This window comes from Mastacembelus armatus, chromosome 6, assembly GCF_900324485.2.
Source record: "Mastacembelus armatus chromosome 6, fMasArm1.2, whole genome shotgun sequence".
In the NCBI taxonomy this organism is placed as follows: domain Eukaryota; kingdom Metazoa; phylum Chordata; class Actinopteri; order Synbranchiformes; family Mastacembelidae; genus Mastacembelus; species Mastacembelus armatus.
This window is the reverse complement of record NC_046638.1, coordinates 9,789,000-9,803,988: the sequence shown is the minus strand read 5'-3', so window position 1 is coordinate 9,803,988 and position 14,989 is coordinate 9,789,000. Positions and strand designations below refer to the sequence as shown.

The window sequence follows — 14,989 nt, the reverse complement described above, 5'->3', positions numbered from 1 at the left end:
GCTAGTGGTACAGTGTCATCTGACTGCTAGTTCTCATTAACTGAGTTGATTTCTGTAAAACTCAACACTGATTCAATAACTGATGAGCAAGCAAATTAATCATAGCATGAGGAAAAGCACATCATCATAATTATTTACTGGCTGACTCCGGTTTTTCCTCTGAAAAACATGAAACTGAGTTAGCATTCTGCTCACACTGCTGCACTTACAAACCCTAAGTTTGTACCTGCTATCTTAATACATTTGATTGTTATAAAGAGTGTTTGAATTCAGCTTTTATTAGTCTTTGCTTTGTACATAACATACATACACAATATTATAGAGATTTCTGCATTTTTCTCCAACCCAGAATAGGTGTGATTTGATTTTTATTCTTCTGATACATAAAACAACATCAAATTTTGTCTGCCATAAATATTAACATTTCATTGCTGTCAAAGTCTATTCAAAATGACTATTATTGAGAAATATTGCCTCAATATTAATTCATGCCTCCTGAAGGCCTCCTGGGTGTGGGGGGCTAATTACTAGGGATATTTTTCTCCTGCTCAGTCTGCGGCTCCGCTTCTATCATAATCAATGAGCCTTGTAACACTCAATTAGAACACAATTGGATTTGTCTGTGTTCGAGGTGAAAAAACATGTACATTTGAGCGAACATGAAAGCAATGCTTATCTCTGTTGACAGCTGTAATGAAGCTAAATTGGGTTGGCCAATTGTGAATTTCAGACAAATTTAGTCAGTATAAGTATATTCCAACACAGTCCCTCCCTATTGTGCTGACATGCCTCATATTTGTCTTAGTTAATGCCTGATTGGATTTACATTATAATGGTTAATTAATAAACTACTTGTAGGCACATAGTTGTGGCTCATTAAACATCAGTCCATCAGTCCTGTTCACTTTGTTGTCAGGTTGACACTGACATAACAAGAGAGTTTTCACAATTATGAAAAAGCTTACACAAAAATCAAATTATTTATACTTGTATATTGTAAACAGATTAAATATATAGATGTTTTATTTTATTAATTATTAAGAAAAATTACATGATAATGATATTTTAACATGACCAATATTTTAGTTTTTAATTGGAAATAAAACTGTTTTCATGTATATTTGTAGGAACAATGTCTAAGTGTAATTTGAATAAAGGGAAATAATATTTTATGGAATAGTTAAATGTGTGAGAGTTAAAAAAAAATACCTTGCATGTCCAGTATACCATTCTTGTATATTTCAGTGCTTAATTGCCTGAAATCTATGGAAGTATTATAGGAAATAAGTAACTGGCTCAAAGACAAACAAAAACCTGTTCTTTCTCATGGTAACCATGTAAAACTCACAGCACACTCAAATCTCACACTGTTTTTTTTTTTTTATTATTATTATAATCCAGTTTTGTCATAGATGAACTTCCATATTCTATTTCACTGTTTAAAGTTGATTGAGACTAAATGACCATTAGAAAAAAATCAATTTCACTCATACAGGTCATTGCTGTTTTGATATATCACTGTTATTGTGTTATGCCAGGAGCAAAAGATTTATATCCCAGCTTATGGATGCTGAGAATGGAATGTTATATCTAAGGAGCCTGTGACAAGTACAAATCTTCCTGATAGTTATTAAAGTGGTCGTGATCACTTTGCCACAGACACGACAGTGTACGGCGCTCAGTCTGTCATGTTCTTGCTGCAACTACACCTTCAATTTATGGCAGGGAGGCAGGGTCGTCTGTGAGATGCTGTGTAATAATCCTCTTTATATTACTGTTTGGAGAACACCTTGGCAAACGCACTGCTCACATGTAAAAATGTAATTTGATCTTCATGATTTGTTTATCTTAAAAGTGGAAGTAAATTATCAATACAGGAAGTGTTCTCTGACACAGTGTCATCAAGCATTATAATATTCACAACGATGGGATTTATAGCAGGGCTGCTGTATTGGAGTGCAGTAGATTGTACAGGTATACCTAATAATGTAGTAGCTAAGTGTAGAGTATGTATAGTAAGTTGTGTTGAAGGAAGCTGACCCATTGAGATAAAATGGGTGAAACACAGTCTGAAAAGCAAACAGAGAAATACTTTTGTTAGTGATATTAGATGTTTATTGCTCTTTGAGATAGTGTGTGTGTTTGTGTGTTCATGTCTCTTTTAGCTGGAGTGTTGTATTTGTCAGTGTGATAGATGATGTCCTTGCTGTGGCCTCTGTTTTGTCATTCTCTGTGTGTGCGTTGTTGGGGTGGTCTTTGTAAGAGCAGCTTTAAAGGCTTTGCTGATGTGTGCAGTGGATTATTGGTTGAATTTCCATTGTTGCGCTCTTATCTTTTAAACATTTAAAACTGGAAGGTAGACTGTTCAGTTGCATTAATATGTTTTCATGAACTTTCATTTTTTCCTGGAATCACAAGTATCACTTTCTTTGTTTTTATTTTGTGCTTTGTTGTTTAGGACTGATATCCTATTATGCCAGTGTTAGGGAAATGCCAGTTAACCAACTTACCCATCAAAGCTGGCTTTTAAATCAGGAAAGGAATATCCTATATAGAAAAGATAAAAGGCACTGTCATCAGTTTGTGCTGAAACAAGCCACACACACACAGTTTTTCGCAGAAAACATGCTATGAATATGGATTTCCCAGTGAAGCAACATGTCTTTAGCCCGACAGGGGATTTGCATTTGAGTTTTTAATCATGAAATGGAAAATCCACCACAGCATGCCTAACATAATTGCTATCAAAATGAGAGATTTGCCAAATTGTCCCAGAAGAGCTAATTGAGGGCAGAGAAATGCTAATTAGCTTTTTGGATGCTTTGATTCTCAGAGCACGCAGGGTTATGTATTTTGTGTGTCCATGTGTGTAGTTCATATATTTATAGGTGGATCATCCATTTTTGCATGTTTTTATTCAGTTCTTAACATATAAGTAGAGCTTTTGCTTGTGTCAGCCTTCATGTGTGCAGTGTGAATTGGAAATCATCCAACTTTATTCCATTTGCTGGGTTGGAAATGGTCAGGTGATCATGTCATGTGACCCAGTCTTTAAAGGTCAGAGGTGCACAGGCTTTCTTCCTCTTTCCAGTAGCAGGCCATTGCACACTGTTGTTTCAGGTGAGACAAATAAACTTGTTTAATGGTTCTATTGAAGTTTTAAACTTTTAAATGTCAATCATATTATACCTAATGTTATGTGTATTTTGTTTCAAATGGTATTTTAATTTTAAATGCAACCAGTTGTAAATAGTTAAGTATATTTACTAACAACACTGTTTACTTACAGGCACAGTGCTGGATGCCGTTAGTTTTATATAGATATTATCTTGTGTTCATATATTTTTGTATAAATGTTCTGCAGTTGGTGTAGGTCGTATGTAGAAATAGCTAGGGGTGGTGGAGTTGTTTGTGGTTATTGGTTGTTGGCACTTGTATTGGGTGTTTTCCATTCTTTTTCACTAATAGTTTGCCTCTTTCACCCCAGCTGTAAGCCGAAGCCTTGCCATTGCAGATACTTTTAGCCCATAGGATAACATTGTAAGTAAAAATCTGCCTTATGGCTGTTGGATCCACACTGACTAACTGGCTTTGTTTTGTACCAAAAGGAAAACCCCCAAGTTTGATTTGAACACAGACAGACCATAACTGAATAATGTTCAGGAAATGCCTCAAAATGACCATTCCCAAGATCTGATTTGTGAACTCAGATAACTTTAAACAGGACACTCTACTCAAGCTCTAACAATGGGACCAGTACCTACGTACAGGAAAGACATGGATGGGTCATCCAACCAATGAATGTCAACAAACCTCAGAGCTAAGCCAGATATCCGGTCATTATTCATTACTGTTTTTTTTTTTTTTACAGGATTCAACTTAAAGGACTGATGGAGCCACAACAACCCCTAGTGGAGAGATTATCCCTGTGTAAACCAGTTAGATATATTAAGTGTCTGTATTAATGAATGTATTTCAATATTGTAATCTTATCAGAACATCTAAAATAATGAGTGTTTTTGTCATTCAAGTCATATGTAGCTAAATAATTAACTGTGTCACCAGGTGAGTAACTGTCACTGAATCAGTATTGTGATGAAACTTCTGTTATAAACATTCCCTTGATTCTAAATAACCATTGGTGTTAACTTAGTTATGAGTAATAGGAAAGTACCACAATAATCAAAGTGGCAGTGAATTAATCACGCCATTTAATAAGATCGTTCAAAATCCACAATTTTGAACAATGGATTAATATTTTCCCTCTCTGTAGTCTTACCTCTGAATTACTTTATGGCTTTGAATTCCCCCGCCTCCTGGCGTGAGCCTATAAAACTGAGACAAGCCTTTGTTCGAGGCATTCTTGATTTTTCCATTTTTGCATTGTTGCTTTTGCTTCTTGCTTCTTTAAATTGTTTCCTAGTTCTTTTTCTCTACTTAGTTTTGTTAATTACTTTGCGTGCAACTTTTAAAATAGTTTCGTTTTCTTTAATGCTCAGGTTACCAGTGACAAGGTAGATAGCAAAGTTTTTGCATTTTTCCGAATCATTAATTGAAAAAACATGGCAGCAATTCATCAGCCCAGCTGAGTCCCCAGCAGCCATTCTACCAGGCACCCAAAGCATCTATGGACTTCGTCTGATCCTCCGGGTGATGAAGGGGTGCTTCAGGCTCGTCAACCCGAAGCTCATCTCTGGAACACCCAGACTGAACGACATTGTGGGGTACCAACAGCCAGCCTGGGCGAGTCTGCGTCAAAGTAGGCTACACTTGCCTCTCACTGAATCAATTGGTGTCTCATTTACTGCCGCACCCAATAATTCTCCAAATTGTCCTCACTTAAGTAATTACAGTCACTAGTTTCATGTTATTTGCAGTAATATCTGAAGCATATGATTCTATCACTTATCTTCAGTTTTATAATAAATGGTGGAAACCTCAATCCTTCTCTTCTGGTTTCTGTTGGTTGTGAAACTATAAGATCACTGTGGCACCACCGTGCTACAGGAAAGGTCGAGGGTTGCTAAGACCTTGACTGAGTTGCCAGTACTCCAAACCACGTGCAAACAGACATTCCCCCAATGGGTGGGAAGACTTCAAAGCACATGATGGCAGGAAAAGCAGCCAAACTCGTTCCCGATCTTACTTCCCTAGGGATAGTCGGTCCAGAGGCCCCTTTAATAATAGATTGACAGCTGAATAAACTAGTGGGGGGCACAACCGTGAAAACTCCGCAGGAAATGACCACCCTGATGATCATTCCCTGCTCACAATACTGAGCCCAAAAGAGCGCCGTGAGATCAGGCAAATTATATGTAACGTTAAGAAGAACAAAAACAAAAAGGCCGATCTCCTTTCAGTGACTTCAATAGTCCGGCAACCAAGATCCGTCCTCCCCCTCTCACGGAGATGGTGGAGGAAGATTTGTATTCTGACCGTAGCCAACCTGAAGATGTTCTAGCACCAGTCCAGGCTACAGCAGCTCAACCTAATCCAGCTGAAAAGTCAGAACAGGGGGGGTGAAAAAGCCACTTCACCTGCTGCAGTTAGTGGTGGACTGTCATCCATGGAACACCACCTTTCCAACAGTTCTTGTGCCACCTCACCAAAAGAGGCATAGCAGAAAAATTTTACTTGTCTCTGACCTTGGAAAACATGCTGACACACGAAGCCCTCCTTGACACAGGTGCTGATGTCACTCTGATGTTGTCCTTCCTCTTTGAGAGGCTGCAGCTGAAGTTAGCCCAACATGGTCAATATTTCAAACTACGTGACTGCAACCTCGATGTAAAGCCATACGCCACTATAGGTACAACATTGATTTCAGTGGCCTTAGTACACATCACCATTGGACCCATGAACCTGGTCTACCCTGTGTACATCTCCCCACTTGACATCATTCCTCTCCTCGTGGGCAAAGATCTGCTCAATTCCTTTGAACCACTGACTGACTTAAAATCCTTGCAAATCTTGGCACAGGTCTGCCGACCTCTGCCTATCCCATCTCAACTGGTTGCAGAACCACAATGCTGCGTTCTTGATGTCACTCCTCTGAGTGATGTAACGGACCAGCAAAATAAATCTGACACCAATCGTATTGTGGCCATGCCAACGGAAACTCCACAGCAACCACCATGATACTTTCTTATGCGCCTTGACTAGTCCTGCTTCGGACTCAGAATACTGTTCGCAAATCCTCCAGGGCATTGTGCTTAATGGAAAACAAACTGACGATGTCAGACTTACTCTGTGGTCAGAAAGGTCTGCTATCTGCAGAACACTTTATGATTCACTAAGGCTGGGCACACACTAGATGATTTTTAAGCCCGATTTCATGCCCGATTAGCTCCCTCTAGTGATCCTGGGGGTGTGGCCCCATTCCAGGTTTATTGCGACTGATTATCTGTCTAAAGAATCCTCAAGTGTGTGGTGTCAACACAATTATTTTACTGCTCCTGATTGGGCCGGACCTTCAACGAAATCCCCTCAGTAGCCAATAAGAGAGAGCAACCCAGAAAACATTACCAATGTTGTGTACCTTAACGTCTCACAAACATCATAACAAAACCAGTGCCAAAAGGTGCATTGCAGACATGCTTGTTGAATTGGGCCAACAACATGAGTGTCAGATGGTCTATGATTCAACTGGAACAAGAACTTCCCAGAGTTACAGACGCCAAGTACTTCTCTACTCTGAATGTGGCTTCAGGGTTCTGGACCATTCCCGTCCACCCTGACAACCAACACAAACTCGCCTTTGCTTTTGCAAACCACCAGTACACCTTCACCAGGTTACCATTTGATTATGCTAACTCCCCAGCCGAATTCATCTTTCTCAATAAAGCGTGACCACGACCGTGGTACCCTTATTTATGTTGATGACGTCCTCATGCGGAGCCCAACGCAGGACACCGACTTGGAAGAAATTGACCATGTTCTGCGACAGTTGTCCACTGCTGGTGCCAAAGTCTCCTTAGCTAAATGTCAGTGGTGCAAGACTAAAGTAAACTACGTGGGTTTACTCATAGGTCCTTCTGGTGTGGAACCACAGGTCAGCCGTGTTCAGGGTGTCCTGAACATTAAACCTCCCCAGAACATGTCTGAGCTTCGTAGCTTTCTAGGTGTATGTAACTACTCTCACCAGTTCACTGACCACATTGCAGACTTGGCCAAGCCCTTAACGGATCTCTTGAAAAAAGACATACTGTTTGTCTGGGCTGAACCACAGCAGCGTGCGTGCGTGCGTATGTGTATGTGTTTTCATGGCATGTTCCTTTAGCAAACCTTCATTTGTGCCTCTGGGCTTGAATTGGACCACTTTTTATTAGAGGGGATGTCTCTTGGTCTGCAAAGCGAAAGATTTTTCTGATGAATAATGTATTCATAGTCTGAAGCAGCAGTCGTGTCTGGCTGTGTGTTCAGAGATGCTTGACTTTCACACATCTCTGCTGGAATGAGGCTGAATCAAGAGCTTGTCTTTCTTATCAACAGCTGTGGGGAATATCCTGCTATGCACAACAGAGAGGGAGAGAAAATGTTTTTTCAGTGGTGGAATATTTCTAAGGCCATATCTTGGCTTTGAGGATTTATAATGGGGACTGCATGAACATCCACTTGCTGGCCACACAGGTGGAACTGTGATAGTTTTACATTTTCAGTGTTTCCATCCTCAAATTATAGGTTTTCTATCATAGTTATAATGGATGGTATAAATTTAAGTTGGTATGACACACTAATTTGAAATTACTGCAGGTGGGCAGTATTATTAAAGCCATGTGTAATATAATGCAAAATAACAGACTGGTTTTGCAATATATCCTCCCTCCCTAAATTACAAACTGTTCATATGGGTCAGAGAAGTGTTGAATTAACTGTATGATCACATTCAAAGTAGGAGTAATTTTTGTTACTATAAGATGTTCATGTTTTTTTTGTCCTCCCTATATATACGTGTGTGTCTAAGAAATTCGTAAAAAACACAAATATGTCAACAAATGTATGTGAGGTGTGGAAATTAATGTTAAAACGATGTCTGTTGGTTTACAGTGTGTGAAACTACTAATTCACAGAAAGTCCTTATCTCTATTCTACAGCAGTGATTATTATGGTGTCCGAGATTCAAAGTTACAATTGAGCTGGATCAATATTAAGTATCACATTACTTCCAGGGTCCACAAAGGCAATGAGATCAGTTTTCCTTTTATAACAAATGTTGTTAGAGCGTTGAATTAATGGTTTCTTGTCAGCATCTGTATTGGTTTCTATCTAATATCCTGTCAGGGGAAAGACTTTTCCCTGGAGTCGGCAAACTTTTTAAGGTGCGTTACAGCTGTTTGTCTGAAGAAAGAGATAAACACACTCCGAACAAATCAGACAAATTATGACAGAACAGAGCTAGGTTTGTGTTATACTCTTGATGTGAATGACATGTCTACAATTTGTCTATGTGATTAAGTATTACATAACACAAAAGGTGCATTTTAAATATTGATTTGTACTGCATGCAGTTTTGAAGTTTGTAAAACCTATCCAGTCATTCCTGAAGAAATGGACTGCAGCTGTTGCTTTGAAGACAGGTTAGCGGTCAGCCTGATGATTTGTAAAAGTCAGCTCAGCACAAATGGCCTGACGACCAGGAATGTGGGTGTCCTCTGAAGCTGATGGTAAATCTCATTGAGGCTGTAGTGCTGTCACACTGAGCAGGTCCCCTGCAAAGATCACTCATGCCAGACTCCATTAGCAAAAAGCTGCTCTCCACAGGTCACCGTCTGAACAAAGACACATCTATTCATCTGACACCAGAGGAGGTATGCTAGCAGCTATAAATAATGCTTTGTTAAACATGGGCTGACACACGAAAATGCTTGTGTTTATAAATTATAACATTGTGTAATGCTTTCTGCAATACTCGGTTTAAGTGTTACACTTGACACACATCTGTAAAGAAATCACTTTCAGATAATGAGTTGTAGATGATAAGAGAGAGTAGTGATTATTAAATACAGAAGTTGTCGAAGCTTGATTTGTGTCACCTCTTGCAAGAGTGTTGTGTAATGTGTGTGCTGATTCTCTAAGGAAACCTGTTCAGTGATTTGGTGCTGTATGTGCAGTATGTTTCTGCAGCAAAACATCAAGTGCGGGATTGAATTCTCTTTGCACAAGATCATTTTTTGGTTTGGTTTGGTCTGAGCATCACTTTGCTACATTTATGATTTATGGTTTACCTAATGTATTACCAATATTGGTATTAGTATTTAACTGCTGTCACAGTGACATCATGGTATTGATTTCCTGGATTATTGCCATGGACAACTGACTCATATTTCCCAGAGAGGTTAGACGATAAGCCAGTAAGGAATCCCCTGTGGGCATGGCTTGGGCAGGGCCAGATACATTTATTTTATTGCGAGTACCTGAAATGCTTCTTAAAAGATGATTTCTGACACACTTTTCATAACATCAGTGCTTCCTCAATAGGTTCCCTGTGTGACTGGATCATAAAAATGCCTCTTGGAGCTCAAGGTGTCATGCAGTTCTTTTTCACATGACCTAGACCTTAATTAGATGGCACCAGATTGTCATTTGCATGTACATACCCCTGGTGAGTAGATGGGACGTGACATACATATGGGGGAAGAATAGAGACACTTCAGGACCAGTTTGCTTAACAGACCCCAATGGTGCTACCAAATTGTTGGTATTGTAGTTAATTATAGTAACAGTTATATTTATTGTGCCTAATTTTCTTTAGGAAATCTGAACAGGTCTTGTGTGAATAGTTTGAGTGAAATGCCAGTTTTATTATGCCATATAAGAATTAATTTGGCCTTCTGCATTACATTACTGTGCATTATCAAAATCAAAAGTTTTCAGAATGACTTTGTATGTTTGCATTATTTGAGAATGTTAGTAGTTTGTTATTGAATTTCACCCTGTTCACCATCAATATGCCATTTGCTGGCATTTGATATGCACATCAACGTGTGTCCTGATCCTGACAAATGATACCTGCTGGGAATTTCTACTTCTAAAAAAAAACAATGCACATCACTGTAAGAAGCCTTTAATTTAGCAGACAGCTTCATTTAGACATTACATGATTTTGGCTGTTTACGGTAAAAAGAAAACAGTGTCTGCTACAGAGACAGCACTTTGTTTTAACATTCATAACATCTGTTGAATGTTATCAGGTTCTAATTTTAAAAATTGCTGGGCAGAGTCATGAAGTGTGTACCATGTTTTTGTATTTCTATTGAATGCTGGGTCATTGAGACTGAGATTTCCTTGGGGAGTATATTTCATTACATGTAACCTTTGATTTAAAAAAAAAAAACAAAAACTCTAAATACATCACAATGAAGTGATTTTCTGAGCGGGTTTCTTGTTTTACCTGTGGTATAATACATACTCTTTCACTGCCTGCAATACTTTGAATTAAACATGATTTTTTTTTTTTTCTTTTCACAGTCCTGTTTTTGTAGCTTATCATCTGGATCTTACGTCAGACTGATTGTGAGTTGGACACTTCCTACTGGCCAGTTTATCTGACGTCATCACTCATACTGTTATAAAGCTGCTAACTATGGCTCATGCAAATATTATCTGCAGTAATTTGCATATGCACTGCAGACGCCAACCTGTGGTCCCTTGCTCTATTGTCCGTTGTTTCTACCTGTAGCCTTTACGTTCTTTGGTATATTATCTCACATAGCGGAACATTTCTCTGATAAAATGTGAGCTACAGAGAAGGGAAGAAAAATGGTTCTTTCGCTGCACTCCATATCGACCCTTCCTCTGTACTGACTGTCTTGTTGACTGACAGGCAGAATCCCTAAAAGCCTCTGCTGACAGGTTATTGCTCTGGGTCAGGAGCCAGCAAACAGGAGTTAGCTTCCACACTCCCACGTATCTTCTATTTCTGCTTTTTTTTTTTTTTTTTTTCTGTCCACCTTATAAAATTTCTTGCCCCCACTTTGAATTATTGAGTAGTCTGTCAGACTCGTCCTGTGAGACTGAGCTAGTAGTGTGTTGTTGTCCATTAACAGCAGCACAGAGCTTCTTTTTTTTTTTGGTCTATATACTGTACTGCCAGGTAGAAAATAATGTATCAATAAATACACAGTGTATGGACTGCACTGCTTTACATAACACCGTATAGAAGAAAATAAAAATTCTCTAAATTTCATGACTAGTTTCTGATACTAATTAATATAAATATGAAACATATTGATCACACTCACTTGGTTCCATCAATGTTTCTCCACTTAGACTTTACTGAGCACAGATTTTAGCAGTTTGATAACTCTAAAAGCTTATGAGCTTCTAGCAAGACACCTTGTATTGAGTTGGTTTTCATAGTAACCATTTAAACTTAGTAACCTGAGCCCATGCCTGGAAACCACAGGTTGTTCAGGGGAATGTTGATTCATGTGGCGTTGGAGAAGAACTTGCTGCTGAAGACGAATGCCGCTTCATTGTCCCAGACTAATTATTCCAGTGACAAGTGTGACATTGCCCCACCAAGCTTTGAACAGAGCTTTGACCAGTGTTGAGGGCCTCAAGGTTTCCATCTGATGTGACTTTAAATTGGCTTGAAAACCCCACAATGAAAAGCTGCTGCTGCATGTACAGCTCCTTCTGTTGTGAAATTACCTGTTGCTTAGAAACCAGCGTGACTTGATGCATGAGCAAAAGCTTTGCCAAGGTCTTTGAACCAAAGAATTCCTCACAGTCTTGTGCTCGGTCAAATCTTACTTATTTATATTTTCTATGTATTTATATGTTAGACAATATGGATTCAAATTTAGAAGCAAAAAGACCATCTTACCCTCTTATCCTTTTATCATTTTAAATGGACTTTATACATTTTGAAATTGCTTCCGTGCAGTTTAACTGTCAAGACATGACAATTCTTGTTTTGCTAATAAGAAGGAGGTCATGAATGATGATATTATAAACAATGAATATGGTGTTACTCACTGATTCCTTAGCATATTGTTTTTATTGTTTCTTCCATCTGTACATTTTACAGTCATCAAAGCAACATGTGAAAACCTCTTTTTCAGGTTCCTGAGGATGTGAGGAAGGTGTAGGAAGGTGACGAGACACACGCCCACATGTTCAGTCCTGGCACAGATGTTATGATCGTCACGATGCACACGATCATTAAATACAATGAAAGGTCAGTTTTGATTTTGCATTATTCTCTTTGGAAAAGAAACAATGTTTAATTAAAAAGAATGTTTCTTATGTTGTTTTTTTTGGGGGGGGAGTAAAGATAGAAATAAATGACATCACATATAATATGACCAAAAACACCTATATATTTTTATAATATATATATATCTATATATTATAAAAATAATGTGAACAGTTAGAACATTCATACATTCCTGTCTGTAACATTAGGGAAATACATGTAAGCGAGTTTACGGTCAGTGGCTTTTAAAAGCAGCCAATCAACGTCTTATTATTGCACAAAGAGAAGAAAAATTGGTCCTTGATTATTGAATAACTTAGAATAAGTGTAAAGCCATGAACACAATCCTACCCTCTCCTTCATATTTGCACTCCCGCCGGGAGGGAAAGCACTGGCCGAATGAGGACAGCAGACGCAGTCCGCATCAGTGGGGGCAGCATCAGACGAACAGTAGCACTTCAAATGGAATGTGAGGTTTTCAAGGCATACAGTCATAAATTTTTCATCTGCAGCTGACTTTGAGGCAGGAGAGGAGGCAGGCCAGCCTGGCTCCAATTCAAGGCTTCTAATAACAAACCAGGGCTTTCAGAGACAAAAGGTAAACGGGGGAAGGGCGCTGGAAATGGAAACAGCAAAAAACCCTTTGTTTATAAGAGATGAACAAAAAGCTGTAAACAAAGTGAGTGTTTACTGCCATAGTCAAGAACATCTGCCAGAAGTGGCAAATGATCATGACTGCAATCAAAAAAAATAATGTCACTGTGAATAGCTACACCTCAAAATAATGGCTGCCACAACAACAAACCTAAAGAGATTTACAAATTCCATGTTGTAGTTTGTTTTACAGTCAATTAATGTTTATGTATGAAAATTGAAATTAAGATGAAAAATATATATTTTTCTATGACATTCCATAACAAATCATACAGAAAGAAAATATAGGCTAAATAGTTTCCTATGAACATTAGTGATATTATACAACAGCTATAGCAATCTGAGCCTACAATAATGTGAACCCTCATTATTAACATCTACTAATGTCTGTGTATTTTTAGTGCAGTCCTTTCAGGCAGGTGCTGTCTTGGTGCTCTAAAAATTAAATGGACCATCCTATTTATTAATGGCACACTATCTTCCACAATTCACAGTTTTTTTTTTTTTATCTTTATGCAACTAAACTTCACTTAAATCACCTTTGTGTCATATGTTACAGGCATCTATCTGTGGGGTAAATCAGAAATATGAACCTGCACTGTGGTAACAGCATCCTGGACATAAAGCGCCGTCCCTCATCTCATAAGCAGACGATGGAGCGCTGCAGAACGGCTGCAAATTTAATGACTGTTTTCCGGGCATTGCTAAATCCTCTGGGTGCACAGTATGTCTGGAAGCTAATGCAACCTGGCATCTCCGTCCTTGTTTAAACAACCCATGTTTCCCTGAATGGGTGACTGCAACTGCAAATTTAAGGCAACTTTAAAGCAAAAACCTGTCTGAACGCTGTGCTGCTGAACGCTGCGCTGCTGAACTCTGCTTCTCCACTAATTTGTTACACTCACATCCCATCCTGGTTTGGTTTGATCATGAAAATATTGTGAAGGGAGTTTGTGGATTTAAATGACAGCACTGTACTCTTTTTAACACAAAATAAAGTGCAAGATTTTTTCCTGCTCATTTACGGTTGAGTAGGTTGAATACAGTTCATGCATTTTGATACCTTGTAAAATACATATCCTATACATTTCACATACGTCTATTTATCCTCTTAACTGAGAGTGGCAATGTAAGCTGATTGGAAATTTGAGTGAGGTGACATCAGTCTTTACATGCGTTATAAAAATGTCTATATACTTGGTTTCAAAGGATCTGCGTTAACAACCCTTAAATCATAGCCATCAGTATCCCGTTTGTTCCTACAGTTCCTGGATAACATTGCCACTTTGGATTTGAAGGGGAATGTTTCATTCTCACTGTGACAATTATTGGTCTCACAACATCTGCTTGGAGGTCTAGCAATTTAAGGATCCAAAGCATTGCTTTAGGAATGATGTCTTTCTGACTAATGTCCTGGAGAGAAAACTCATGTATAGGGACAGTTTGGCCTCATTTCCAGTGTATTTATGATGCCTGATCAAATTTAATGATTAGTTTTGTAATGTGCAAGAAAAATATGATGTTCTCTATTTCTCCTTCTCACAGTTTTTGGTCTAAATGGAAAAAAAATACCTTTAATCCTATTTTGCAAACAAATGCAATGATTAACATAAAAATACAGTTTGTGTGCCGTGGTGAGTCAGGATCCAGCAGTACCATCTATGAAGCTATGCATTTCTTCATGAGATTAAGGGCAGCATGGTGTCACCAGGGCAGTCAGGCCTCAAACTGTATAACTGGAAGCAGGTGGCACGTTTTTATGTCCTTGCTAAGAAGGATTTGGCCTCTGAAGGGAGAGGGGGCATATTTCATTAGCCCGTTCAAAGATTTGTGTGAATGGACGGCTCATGGCTCGTGTGCCTTTAGCCAGACATTTTGAGCTGCAGTCCTAATTTCTGTGGAAGTAGACTATATTTTCAGTGAAAGAAATTGCTTGGATCTCTGTGTCTAGAATGTAAACAGCTGGGCCGACCCTGCTGTTTCTGCAAACAGTATGAAACAGTAAGAGTTATTTATTAAATTTGTTTATTAAATCATTTTGAGTAAGTGGCATTTTTGCTTTTCCCTACAGTATAGCTACCTTAGATTGTACTATAGTAAAAGCTAGTCTGTAATTCAATTATGTTTTCTGTGCTG

The 14,989-nt window shown here is 38.6% G+C and overlaps 1 long non-coding RNA gene across 4 annotated transcripts; it reads left to right on the top strand.

The window, feature by feature from the left end:
• The first annotated feature begins 3,092 nt into the window (after positions 1 to 3,092).
• LOC113133203 (uncharacterized) lies at positions 3,093 to 14,889 on the top strand. Of its 4 annotated transcripts, none has more exons than XR_003295965.1 (6): positions 3,093 to 3,120; positions 3,872 to 4,065; positions 4,570 to 10,512; positions 12,066 to 12,181; positions 12,712 to 12,797; positions 13,413 to 14,889. It is a non-coding gene; the product is annotated as an uncharacterized LOC113133203 (long non-coding RNA). The 4 variants fall into 4 exon arrangements; XR_003295964.1 differs by having other exon boundaries at positions 3,872 to 4,759; positions 10,468 to 10,512; XR_003295963.1 differs by adding an exon at positions 3,488 to 3,540 and having other exon boundaries at positions 3,095 to 3,120; positions 3,872 to 10,512.
• The last annotated feature ends 100 nt before the right edge of the window (positions 14,890 to 14,989 follow it).